The sequence below is a fragment of the Stenella coeruleoalba genome, assembly GCF_951394435.1.
Source record: "Stenella coeruleoalba genome assembly, chromosome: 14".
In the NCBI taxonomy this organism is placed as follows: Eukaryota; Metazoa; Chordata; class Mammalia; order Artiodactyla; family Delphinidae; genus Stenella; species Stenella coeruleoalba.
Window position 1 is genome coordinate 20,689,671 of NC_137160.1, and position 14,527 is coordinate 20,704,197.

The 14,527-nt window shown below is 36.3% G+C and overlaps 1 protein-coding gene and 1 long non-coding RNA gene across 2 annotated transcripts in view; one reads left to right on the top strand and one right to left on the bottom strand.

The window, feature by feature from the left end:
- LOC307197493 overlaps nt 1-13,721 on the top strand; it is a 34,058-nt gene extending 20,337 nt beyond the window's left edge. Inside the window, exon 5 of the long non-coding RNA XR_013831421.1 lies at nt 12,584-13,721. This is a non-coding gene — a long non-coding RNA (uncharacterized lncRNA). The remainder of the gene's footprint in view (nt 1-12,583) is intronic.
- The window catches only part of DCC (DCC netrin 1 receptor), a 1,193,354-nt gene that overhangs the window by 20,262 nt on the left and 1,158,565 nt on the right, over nt 1-14,527 (bottom strand).

Sequence of the window (14,527 nt, forward strand, 5' to 3'; positions counted from 1 at the left end):
AAAAAGTTAGAGAAGAGTTATCACCAATCCTTCTGAAACTATTTCAAAAAATTGCAGAGAAAGCAACACTTCCAAACTTATTCTGTGAAGCCAGCATCACCCTGATACCAAAACTAGGAAATATATCACAGAAAAGGAAGTTACAGGCCAATATCACTGATGAACATAGATGCAAAAATCCTCAACAAAATATTAGCAAATTGAATCCAACAATATATTAAAAGGATCATACACCATGCTCAGGTGGGATTTATCCCAGGAATGCAAGGATTTTTCAATATCCGTAAATCAGTGTGATACGCTGCATTAACAAACTGAAGAATAAAAATCATATGATCATCTCAACAGATGCAGAAAAAGTTTTTGAAAAAGTTCAGCATCCATTTATGATAAACTCTCCAGAAAGAGGGCATAGAGGGAACATACCTCAACATAATAAAGGTTATATATGGCAAACGTACAGCTAAAATCATCTTAATGGTGAAAAGCTGAATGCATTTCCTCTAAGATCAGGAACAAGACAAGGATGTCCACTCTCACCACTCTTACTTAACATAGTTTTGGAAGTCCAAGCACAGCAATCAGAAAATAAAAAGAAGTAAAAGGAATCCAAATTGCAAAGGAAGAAGTAAAACTATCACTGTTTGCAGATGACATGATATTATACATAGAAAATCCTAGACACCAACAGAAAACTACTAGAGCTCATCAATGAATTCAGTAAACTGGCAAGATACAAAATTAGTATACAAAGATCTGTTGCATTTCTATACACTAACAATGAAGTATCAGAAATAGAAATAAAAGAAACAATCCCACTTACCATTGCATCCAAAAGAATAAAATACCTAGGAATAAACCTACCTAAGGAAACAAAAGACCTGTATGCAGAAAACTATAAGACACTGATGAAAGAAATTGAAAACAACATAATCAGATGGGAAGATAAACCATTTTCTTGGATTAGAAGAATCCATCTTGTTAAAATGACTATACTTCCCAAAGCAGTCTACAGATTCAGTGCAATCCCTGTCAAATTGCCAATAGCATTTTTCACAAAGCCAGAACAAATAATTTTAAAATTTGTATGGAAACACAAAAGACTCCAAATAGCCAAAACAATTTTGAAAAAGAAGAATAGTGCTGGAAGAATCAGACTCCCTGACTTCAGACTATATTAAAAAGCCACAGTCATCAAAACAGTATGGTACTGGCACAAAAACAGACATACATCGATGGAACAGGACAGAGAGCCCAGAAATAAACCCACTCACTTATGGTCAGTTAAACTACAACAAAATAGGCAAGAATATATAATGGAGAAAAGACAGTCTCTTCAATAAGTGGTGCTGGGAAAACAGGACAGCTACATGTAAAAGAATGAAATTAGGACATTCTCTAACACCATATACAAAAATAAACTCAAAATGGATTAAATACCTAAAATGTAAGAATGCACACCATAAAACTCCTAGAGGAAAACATAGGCAGAACACTCTTTGACATAAATTACAGCAATATGTTTTTGATCCATCTCCTAAATCAAAGGAAATAAAAGCAAAAATAAACAAATGGGACCTAAATAAACTTAAAAGCTTTTGCACAGTAAAGGAAACCATCCACAAAATGAAAAGTCAGTGTATTGAATGGAAGAAAATATTTGTAAATGATATGACCAGAAAGGGATTAATATATATGAACAGCTCATACAACTCAATATCACAAGAACAGCCTGATTAAAAAATGGGCAGAAGAACTGAATAGACATTTTTCCAAAAAGGATATGCAGATGGGCAACAGACACGTGCAAAGATGCTCAATACTGCTAATCATCAGGGAAATGCAAATCAAAACCACAGTAAAATATCACCTCAAACCTGTCAGAACGGCTATCATCAAAAATAATACAAATAACAAATGGTGGCAAGAACATGGAGAAAAGGGAACTCTTGTAAGAACATGGAGAAAAGAGAATTCTTGTACATTGTTGGTGGGTATGTAGGGTGGTGCAGTCACTGTGGAAAACAGTATGAGAAGTTCCTCAAAAAACTAAAAATAGAACCACCATGTGACACAGCAATTCCATTCCATTCCTGGGTATATATCAGAAAAAACCAAAAACACTAATTCTGAAAGATACATACACCCCAATGTTCATAGCAGCATTATTTACAATTGCCAAGGAATGGAAGCAACCTAAGTGTTCGTCAACAGATGAATGGATGAAGATAGATAGATAGATATAGATACACACTACTCAGCCATAAAAAAGAATGAAAATTTACAGCAACATGGATGGACTTGGAGGGCTAATATTATGCTAAGTGAAATAAGTCAGACAAAGAAAGATAAATACTGTTTGATATCACTTATATGTGGAATATAAAAATTCCACCAAACTAGTGAATACAACAAAAAAGAAGCAGACTCACAGATATAGAGAACAAAGTAGTGGTTACCAGTAGGGAGAGGTGGGGAGGGGCAATATAGGGGTAGAGGTATGGGAGATACAAACTACTGGGTATAAGTTGGGCTCAAGGATGTATTCTACAACATAGGGAATATTGCCAATATTCTATTAAAACTGCAAATGGAAAGTAACATTTAAATATTGTATAAAATTTTTTTTAAAAAAATTTTTTAAGAGAAAAAGAAAGAAAAATTAAAAGAATCCTTTTCATGGCTCCCAGCTGCTAATTTCTAATCTTAGCCTGGCAGTCATGATCCTCTGTGACCACTCCCCCAAATGAAGAATGATTTTGAGAATGTGATAAAGAAAGCCCACGTCCCTTTCAGAGCTGGAGCAAAGCTGAGTGTGGCAGCAATGAGAGGAAGGCCAGCACTGGGATTCTGAGACACTGGAAAGCTTCCCTTTTCTTTGTGGGCAGGCTTGAGTGATGAGGGATTCCCAGTCCCGAAGACCAGAACAGAACAAAAGGTTTCTGATTTCTTGTATTTACTTTTCTTCCCCCCACGGTAGTAAAATGTGTGTTAACTACACAAGGAATTCCAACCGCAGAATGATTGCTCAAGTACATATCCAAATACGAGGAAGAATCCTAACCTGAGACTTAGGAGATCCAGTCTTTTCTTCATTTTGTGACTTTGGCCCCATAGCCTAATTTCTTTGGTCTTGGGTTTTTTTTTATATCTATAAAGGTTAACCAATTTTATCTTTAAGCTATTAGCTATAAAAATTATACAAGGAAAAAGAATATAGCTATTCTACCTATACTTAACTTTACTAGGAATTATAAGTATTCTACCTATACTTCATTTTTCTGGATTTTTTGGGCTCTCCTTAAGATTTAGGAAGCGTAGTTAATCCACTGGTAAAAATGAATCTAAAGAAATCTCCAGCAAATGAATCTTTAACTCATAAGGTATGATAATTGGATTTTAAATTGGTTCTTCCTATTAAAAAAAAAGTTCTATCATTTTCTCTTAAAATTATTAATGAAAAACTGTAACAATTATGGTTGTTTTGCTTTGTTATTTCAGACTAACATCAGACAGTTTGGCCTAAAATAAGCAGTATTAAATTACTGTGAGTTTAAGTGATCCATGATTAATTGAAAAATTTAAACTTACACATGCTCAGTCTGAAATTGCTATAGATTTCCCCCTACCCAGGGTGCATGTTGGAGAAGTGTTTCAGGCGACCTTTAGGTGAAACACATGATGTTGATATGCTAAATAAATGGGTTTACACCGATATACAACTAATTAAGTGAGCATGGCTTTGGTTTTAATGCTACTGTCCCCAGCAGGACCCACTAAGGGGAGAAAATACAAATGATGCTGGAGCTTTGAGATGGGCCAGCCGTGCACCTCAGGTGCAGATGAGCCGCCTCAGCAGGAATTTACTGTTTTAAGTTGTATTTTCACAGTACAGTAATTAAACATTTCATTTGCTCATCAGGTACATAATGTATGACTGCCAGGTGCAGACTCCTGCTAGCATCTCCCTGCAGAGGGCTCTCCCAAGTAAAATAGTTCTTGCTGAGAGATGTTACATTAAGCTGTAGCAGGAATGAAGTATACAGATTCAGCTGGGTTGAAGCAGAGGCCAGTGTGTAGCATGATCTTGATTTCACAATTAATTTTTATATCCTTGTCTACTTTCTTCTCTTTCCTATCTCATTTTCCACTCCTTCACCCTTACGAGTAAAATTCAAATGGGTACCTTTGAAGAGGCCTGGGTTCTCATCTCCACTTTGACTTATTCTGTGATGCTAGACACAGAAAAAAGCGTCTCTTGGTCTAGTTTCCATGTGAACCATAATATTATTATAATGTGTATTTATTAATAAGTAACTACTCTGTGCTCAGATTGTTTGGGGGACTATAGAAGTGTCATATAGACGTGTACCCTTCTCACATGCAAGGAGCTTTTGAGACTTTAGAAGAAATAAGAAATATGTACATGGAGAACTGTGTAATACTCTGTCTTTTCATGTTCACAAAATATTGATCAAAAAGAGAGTAGCTGTATTTACATAGATGCAATAGCATCAGGCATACTTCATAAGTGATAAAATTTCAAACGTACAAGTTTTGGCATTAATCTTAAAGCATTTGGTCTACTGTGTGTATTACACTCGAAGGGTAATACACATTTAAATGCCACTTCTGGGAATAGAAGCTTTGTGTTCTTCTAACCTTCCTGTTTTTCCTCTAAGAACACATTGAGGCTGTGTTAATGAGGGGCTTCTGCCCACCTGTCTACCCTTCTCTACTTCCCATTAAGGTATAAGGAGGAACTGCTCTGAGTGACAAGGGGATTTTCATTGGGCCACAGCTCTGTGAAAGGTGGGAGGGTAGAATTAATGAACTAATGGTCACTATTCAAGTTCTTAAACCTGCCTGTGCTGTGTGACACAGAGGACCCCAAACTCTCTGTCCCTGAATTTTCCAAAGGCTGCATTTGTTAAGCAAACAAGGCACAGTCTGACTCTAGCAGGGCAGGCAGATCTCCATCCGCTCTAGCTCACCACTGGTGATCCCAATAGTCCTATAGTGAAGGAGGAAGAGGCTTCCCAGCTACTCCCACCCAGTTATTCCAGAGGGTCATGATTCTCCAGTATCCTTGATTCCCGTTTGGCTATCAGCATTTTTTTCTCTATTATTTTTTCCATGAACTGGAACCCAGAGAGAAAAAGGATAAAACCTAGGTATTCTCTCTCTCTCTCTCCCATAAACACACAAATTACAATAAAACATCTTATATGTCTTATATGCTCTTTAAAATAAACCTTTTAAGACATCTTACTGCTCATGTCTTGAAGATAGAAAATCAAAGTTCAAAGAAGATAAGGGATTTTCTCAAAGCTATTTAGCTGGTAAGTGGGGTCTGACTATTGTTTTTTAAAGTATGTGTTCTATCTTAAACAAAAACAAATAAAAGTAAAATTCTGCGAAGTAGGCTTTGAGGGAAAACAAGACATTTTTAGCTCTACCAGAGGGACAAGAACGAGCTCCACCCACCAGTGGGCAGGCACAGGCCCCTCCCTTGTAGACCAGCTTCACCCACCAGGGGGCAGACACCAGAAGCAAGAAATCTACAATCTGGAAGCTGATAAAACTGAGTCTGCAAATGCAGGTCAGAACCTACCCCGGGACAAACTGGTCCCTGGCCCTTGGGTGACGAGAGGGGACTGTGCTGCTGGGACACAGGACATCCCCTACAGAGGGCTACTTCTCCAAGGTTGAGTAAGATAACTAACCTCCACATACAAAAAAATACAAGTAGACATTTAGATAAAATGAGACGGCAGAGAAATATGTTCCAGATGAATGAAGAAGATAAAACTCCAGAAGAAAAACTAAGTGATGTGGAGATAGGCAATCTACCTGAGAAAGAATTCAGAGTAATGATTGTAAAGATGATCCAAAAACTCGGGAAAAGAATGGATGCACAGGATAAGAAGTTACAGAAAGTTAATAAAGAGTTAGAAAATATAAAGAACAACCTAACACAGTTAAAGAATACAATAACTGGGGCTTCCCTGGTGGCGCAGTGGTTGAGAATCTGCCTGCTAATGCAGGGGACATGGATTCAAGCCCTGGTCTGGGAGGATCCCACATGCCATGGAGCAACTGGGCCCGTGAGCCACAACTACTGAGCCTGCGCGTCTGGAGCCTGTGCTCCGCAACAGGAGAGGCCACAATAGTCAGAGGCCCGCGCACAGCAATGAAGAGTGGCCCCCGCTTGCCACAACTAGAGAAAGCCCTCGCACAGAAACGAAGACCCAACACAGCAAAAATAAATTAATTAATAAAATCCTACCCCCAACATTAAAAAAAATAATAAAAAAGAATACAATAACTGAAATGAAAAAGTGGATCAGTGAGTTGGAGGACAGAGTGGTGGAAATAACTGCCGTGAAACAGAAGAAAAGAATGAAAAGAATGAGGACAGTTTAAGAGACCTCTGGAACAACATCAAAGACAGTAACGTTTGTATTATAGGGGTCTCAGAAGGAGAAGAGAGAGAGAAAGGGCTTGAGAAAATATTTGAAGAGATAATAGCTGAAAGCTTCCCTGACATGGAAAGGCCCAAGGAGGAACATGCTGAGAGATATATTAATCAAACTGACCAAAATTAAAGTTAAAGAGAAAATATTAAAAGCAATAAGGAAAAGGCAACAAATAACATACAGGGGAATCCCATAAAGTTATCAGCTGATTTTTCAGTAGAATTTGTGCAGGCCAGAAGGGATTGGCATTATATATTTTATATGAAGAAAGGGGAAAAAAGTACAACCAAGAATACTTTACTCAGAAAGGGTCTTGTTCAGATTTGACAGAGAAATCAAAAGCTTTACAGTCAAGCTAAAGCTAAAAGAATTCAGCACCACCAAACCAGCTTTACAGCAAATGCTTAAGGAACTTCTCTAGGTGGAAAAGAAAAGGCTACAACTAGAAACAAGAAAATAACGAAATGGGAAAGCTCACTGGTAAAGGGAAACATACAGTAAAAGTAGGAAATCATCCACACACGAATATAATATCTAAACTGGTAGTCGTGAGAGGAGTAAAGTACAAATTCAGGATATTTGAAATGCTTTTGAAATTAAGAGACAGCAACTTAAAACAATAATGTGTGTGTGTGTGTATATATATATATGTGTGTGTGTGTATGTGTGTGTTTATATATATATACACACACACACACACACACACACACACACACACACACAGACTGCTACATCAAAACCTCATGGTAACTGCAAACCAAAGATCTATTACAGATATACACACAAAAAAGAAAAAGGAATCCAAACACAACACTAAAGATAGTTATCAAATCATAAGAGAAGAGAACAAAAGAGGAAAGGAAGAAAATGACCTACAAAAACAAACCCAAGGGCTTCCCTGGTGGTGCAGTGGTTGAGAGTCTGCCTGCCGATGCAGGGGACACAGGTTCGTGCCCTGGTCTGGGAAGATCCCACATGCCGCAGAGCGGCTGGGCCCATGAGCCATGGCCGCTGAGCCTAAGCGTCCGGAGCCTGTGCTCCGCAATGGGAGAGACCACAACAGTGAGAGGCCCGCATACCGCAACAAACAAACAAACAAACAAAAAACCAAAACAAGTAACAAAATGGCAGTAAGAATATACATGTTGAAAATTACCTTAAATGTCAATGGATTAAATGCTCCAACCAAAAGACATAGACTGGCTGAATGGATACAAAAACAAGACCTGTATATATGCTGTCTACAAGAGACCCACTTCAGATCTAGAGACACATACAGACTAAAAGTGAGGAAATGGAAAAAGGTATTCCATGCAAATGGAAATCAAAAGAAAGCTGGAGTAGCAATACTCATATCAGACAAAATAGACTTTAAAATAAAGACTCCTACAAGAGACAAAGACAGACCCTATATAATGATCAAGGAATCAATCCAAAAAGAAGATATAACAATTGTACATATATATGCACCCAACAGAGGAGCACCTCACTATATAAGGCAAATGCTAACAGCCATAACAGGAGAAATTGACAGTAACACAGTAATAGTGGGGGACTTTAACACTCCACTAACATCAATGGACAGATCATCCAGACAGAAAATCAGTAAGGAAACACAGGCCTTAAATGATACATTAGATCAGATTGACTTTATTGATATTTATAGAGCATTCCATCTGAAAGCAGCAGAATACACATTCTTTTCAAGTGCACATGGAATATTCTCTAGAATAGGTCACATGCTGGGACACAAAAGCCTTGGTAAATTTTAAAATATAGAAATCATATCAAGCATCTTTTCTGACCACAACACTATGAGATTAGAAATTAACTACAAAAAAAACCCCACAAACACGTGGAGGCTAAGCAATATGCTACTAAACGACCAATGGATCACTGACGGAATCAAAGAGGAAAAAAAAAACACCTAGAGACAAATGAAAATGAAAATATGATGAGACAAAACCTATGGGATGCAGTAAAAGCAGTTCTAAGAGGAACATTTATAGTGATACAAGCTTACCTCAGGAAACAAGAAACCTCAAATAAACAACCTAACCATACACCTAAAGCAACTAGAGAAAGAAGAACAAACAAAACCCAAAGTTAGCAGAAGGAAAAAACCATAAAGATCATAGCTGAAATAATGAAATAGACACTAAGAAAACAATAGAAAACGATGACACTAAAATCTGGTTCATGGAAATGATAAAATTGATAAACCTTTAGCCAGACTCATCAAGAAGAAAAGGGAGAGGGCCCAAATCAAGAAAATTAGAAATGAAAAAGGAGAAGTTGCAACCAAAACCACAGAGTAGAATAAATGGACAAATTCTTAGAAAGGTACAATTTCCAAGACTGAAGCAGGAAGAAACAGAAAATATGAACAAGCTGAAGTACTGAAACTGAATCTGTGATTAAAAAACTCCCAGTAAACAAAGTCCAGGACCAGATGGCTTCACAGGCGAATTCTATCAAATGTTTAGACAAAAGTTAACACCTACCATTCTGAAACTGTTCCAAAAAATTGCAGAGGAAGGAACACTCCCCAGCTCATTTTAGGAGGCCACCATCACCCTGATACCAAAACCAGACAAAGATGTCACAAAAAAAGAAAATTATAGCCCAATATCACTGACGAACACAGACACAAAAATCCTCAACAAAATATTAGCAAACAGAATCCAATAGCACATTAAAAGGATCACACACTATAATCAATTGTCATTTATCCCAAGGATGCAAGGATTTTTCAATATTGGCAAATCAATCAGTGTGATACACCACATTAACAAACTGAAGAATAAAAACCATATGATCATCTCAATAAATGCAGAAAAAACTTTTAATATTCAACATCTGTTTATGATAAAAAACTCTCCAGAAATTGGGCATAGAGGGAAACTAACTCAACATAATAAAGGCCATATACAACAATCCCACAGCTAACATCATACTCAATGGTGAAAAGCTGAAAGCATTTCCTCTAAGATCAGGAACAAGATTAAGATGCAACTCTTGCCACCTTTATTCTTTTGGAAGTCCTAGACACAGCAATCAGAGAAGAAAAAGAAAATGAATCCATATTGGAAAAGAAAAAGTAAAACTGTCACTGTTTCACTATTTGCAGATGAGATTACTATACATAAAAAATCCTAAAGATGCTACCAGAAAACTACTAGAGCTCGTCAATGAAATCAGTAAACTTGCAGGATATGAAATTAATACACAGAAATCTGTTGCATTTCTATACACTAAGAACGAGAGATCAGAAAGAGAAATTAAGGAAACAATCCCATTTACCATTGCATTGAAAAGAAAAAAATACCTAGCAATAAACCTACCTGAGGAGGCAAAAGACCTATACTCAGAAAACTATGAGACACTGATGAAAGAAATTAAAGATGACACAATCAAATGGAAAGATATACCATATTCTTGGATTACAAGAATCAATTTTGTTAAAATGACCATACAACCCAAGGCAATCTATAGATTCAATGCAACCCCTATCAAATTATTTATGGCATTTTTCACAGAACTAGAACAAATAATTTTAAAATTTGTATGGAAATACAAAAGACCCTGAATAGCCAAAACAATCTTGAGAAAGAAAAATAGTACTGGAGAAATCACACTCCCTGACTTCAGACTATATTAGAAAGCTACAGTCATCAAAGCAGTATGATGCTGACACAGAGGTAAATGGAACAGTTTAGAGAGCCAAGAAATAAATCCACACCCTTATGGTCAATTAATCTACTCAAAGGAGGCAAGATTATAAAACAGAGAAAAGACAGTCTCTTCAATAAGTGGTGCTGGGAAAACAGGACAGCTATATGTAAAAGAATGAAATTAGAACATCCTCTAACAGCGTATACAAAAATAAACTCAAAATGGATTAAATACCTAAATGTAAGACCATATACCATAAAACTCCTAGAGGATAACATAGGCAGAACACTCTTTGACATAAATCACAGCAATGTCTTTCTGGATCCGTCTCCTAGAGTAATGGAAATAAAAGCAAAAATAAACAAATGGGACCTAATTAAACTTAAAAACTTTGCACAGCAAAGGTAACCATACACTAAACAAAATGACAACCCACAGAATTGGAGAAAATTTTTGCAAACGATGTGACCATCAAGGAATTAATCTCCAAAATATACAAACAGCTCGTACAGCTCAATATGAAAAAAACAAACCAATCCAAAAAAATGGGCAGAAGATTTAAATAGAAATTTCTCTAAAGAAGACATACAGATGGCCATAAGGCACATGAAAAGAAGCTCAACATTGCTAATTATTAGAGAAATGCAAATCAAAACTACAATGAGGTACCACCTCACCCCAGTTAGAATGGTCCTCATCAAAAAGTCTACAAATAATAAATGCTGGAGACAGTATGGAGATAAAGGAACCCTCCTACACTGTTGGCAGGAATGTAAATTGGTACAGCCAGTATGGAGAACAGTACGGAGTTTGCTTAAAAAGCTAAAAATAGAGCTACCATATTATCCAGCAATCCCCCTTCTGGGCATATATCTGGGGAAAACCATAATTCAAAAAGATACATGTACCCCAATATTCATAGCAACACTATTTACAATAGCCAAGACATGGAAGCAACCTAAATGTCCATTGACAGATGAATGGATAAAGATCTGGTACATATATACAATGGAGTATTAGCCATAAAAAGAATGAAATAATGCCATTTCAGCAACATGGATGGATCTAGAGATTCTCATACTAAGTGAAGTAAGTCAGACAGAAAAAGACAAATATATCACTTATATGTGGAAACTAAAAAAAAAAAAAATGATACAAATGAACTTATATACAAAACAGAAATATACCCAAAGACACAGAAGACAAACTTACTGAAGGGGAAAGGTAGGGCAGAGGGATAAAATAGGAGTTTGGGATTAACATATACACACCACTATATATAAGAAGTAAAAGAGATAACCAACAAGGACCTACTGTATAGCACAGAGAGCTATACTCAATATTTTGTAACAACATATAAGGTAAAAGGTCTGAAATAGAATTTTATATTTTATGTATATATTTATATATATATACATATGTAATATATATAAATATATAAAATATAATCACTCTATACCTGAAACTAACACAACATTTTAAATCAACTCTATCATTAATAAAATAAAGGAAAAAATATAGTACATGGTTTTGCAGTTTGCCTCTGTTTGAGCAATGCATAGTGTGAAAATTGTCTTCAAATATCTTTCCTCTTTTGTACTCTTACTTTTTGGGATACTTCTCCCCCATACTCTTCTTTCTGTGAACATCCAATATGAGATACCAGGAGCCATCATACAGCCCTACATCCTTCCACATGATAGAAAACGATCCAATAATTTAACCAGTGACAAATGTTAACAGATTATCATCTTTCCCTTGTCTTTGGTTTGTTTACATTTTAAAGATAAATGATAGAAAGGACCATATAAGGGATTCTTTTCTACTAATGAGTCTTCTGTCACCATTGCACCTGAGTAGGGGAGATGTTTGTGCTTCCTGGGACACCTCTCAAAACTGATGTTGATATTTTTTCCATCTTCTTCTTTCTCTAGGCTACAAGGCATCCACCTTACTGGCTTGAACAACTAAATAATAATCCAAAATTAATTTCCTCCCTTGAGGAAACACCAAGGTCTAGTTGCTCCAATTATAAAGATATACCCTTTCTTAATTCTATACATTTGTGGTTTGTTGTACCTTCATACCTTTGCAAATTGGAATCTAAGTCCTAAATTCACTGGGCACATCAGAACCTACCCAACTGTAATTGAAGAAAGTAGCAAAGGAGGGAGAAAGTGACCAACTGTGTTAGAAAGACGAGTTAAATATTGTCCCAGATGGCTTTGAATCCATAAAAATTTTTAATACAGGAGAGTGTTTGTTTTTATAATTGATAAGGGAGAGCCTTAACAGAGGATTTAAAAGGAGCTGGAACTGATAATGAGTCATTCTATAAAGTTTATATTGAGAAATAATGACTAAGCAAAGGATGGCTAAGAAGCCCTTAAGGACAAAAAAACTTGTCTGATATGTCTTTTTGTCTTTAGGACTTACATCAGTGCCTAATTCCTACAGAATAGAGCTGACATCATACTTTGTGGAATTCATTCCTGGAAACAAGACTGAGGTGGACCAAAGCAACAATAAGCAGATGAGGATGCAAAGACACTGCACTTATGGTTCTACTTGTTCCTGCTTCTTGATTTAGAAACCCTATAGAATAAAAAAAGCGCCAGGAAAGTCATCAACGATTGTGAGAAATGAATTTACCAGAATAGTTATATCTCTCCCCTTTTCTCTTGATGCTTCTCTGAGGTTCCTAGGCCATAAATTAGCAAAACACCAAAACAAAATAAAAAACTACACACTTAAAACTGAACCTCTGTGTTGTTTGTTGGCAGGCTCCCATAATTCAAGGTAAAAACGTTGATTCTACATTGCTTCCATTACGTTAAGAGGCCTACTTTGACTTCCTGTGTCCTTTTGCTTACCATGTCAAATTCAAAAGGCTTCTCAGTTAATTTCATGGATATTCCATATCATTTCTAGATAGTTTAGAACTTTGTATCTTCTGCCCAAATCTGTACTTTAATTTTCTAACTTTTTCTACCCAATTAGCCACAAGAAGCAACAAGTTTGAGCTCTCTATAATTACTGCAATTCAGCTGTTTTGCACCCCTAGGAAGAAAACTGTCAATTCTATTCTTCATGAAAAATAGACTTAAAAATCCCTCCTTTATTATCCCATTTTTGATGATATCCTAGTGATCAAACTTCTTCACAGAAACCACACACTCAGTTCATAAGGAAACAAATGACACTGCATAAAGTTTCCATAGTATTTCATGAAAACATCAGAAAAATGTAGAAACAATGCAGAAATCCAGAATCAGTCTTGCACAACTTTTGAAATTATGTACTCTATGTAGAATGTCATCACAACCCAAATTCATCCACATTAGTATGCAACAGATTACATTTCTGGTAAATATTTCATATGATATATAAGTATAATAATTATCACCTTTCAAAAATCAATTTATTTTGTAAATATTGAAAATATTTTCCTTTATGAAGACAATTTGATTGCCACAGAGGATTCTGTTTTTAAGAGTAAAAACTTACTACTCCAAACCAGATTTCTTAATATCCTGAAATAATTGATTTTTTCAATCTGGTTTCATCTTTAATAGAAGTCATCAGATTATATGCATGTGTGCGCATGCACACACACACAGGCACACACATACTCAAACACACATACACACAAATGGATATCATAATTATGGCCAGAAATATAACTTCCAGATTACATTCTGGGGTTAGTGCACAACCAGTGTAACCCAGTATTTTCCAGCTTTTACATGTGTGCCTCTCCGACTGACCAGAACACAACGTGATTAGTATTTTCAAGGCACAGAACATTTTAAAAGCTCAAAGAAAAGTACTTAGTCAATGGAGTATGGCCACATATTTTTAAAATATTTTCAAGTGTAAGAGTTAGACAGCATATCCACCCCAGAGACCATGTCTGCCATTGAGGACAACACCCTAAGTGAATACGGCCATTTTCTCCACAGAACAAGTTCTTTCCTGCGTTTTGCTGCCATACTTATAGGGCTGGTCTACACTTGCACATCATCTGTTTATTTATTCCCCACAGCTCTCTGGTCACCTGACTTTTGCCCTCACCAATTTAGAGAAGTGTCAGCTATAAAGGTCATAAATACTCTCAGAATGTTTCAGCCTAATGAGTATGTGCGCTGTAAACCTTTCCATGGGATTTGTTAGTATTACATTTCCTCAGTTCTAAGATTCACAGCAATTTCCCTGAAATAAGAATGCTTCTTCCAAGTAGTTCTGTACAATTATAGTTTTTATTTTTCCCCCTAAAATTATACAACTAAATCAGTGGTACACTCCATAGGCAACGGCCTCTTAAATACTTGTTGAAGTGTTGAGGGGTTAAGTGAACTAATGTCTGTGAGTTC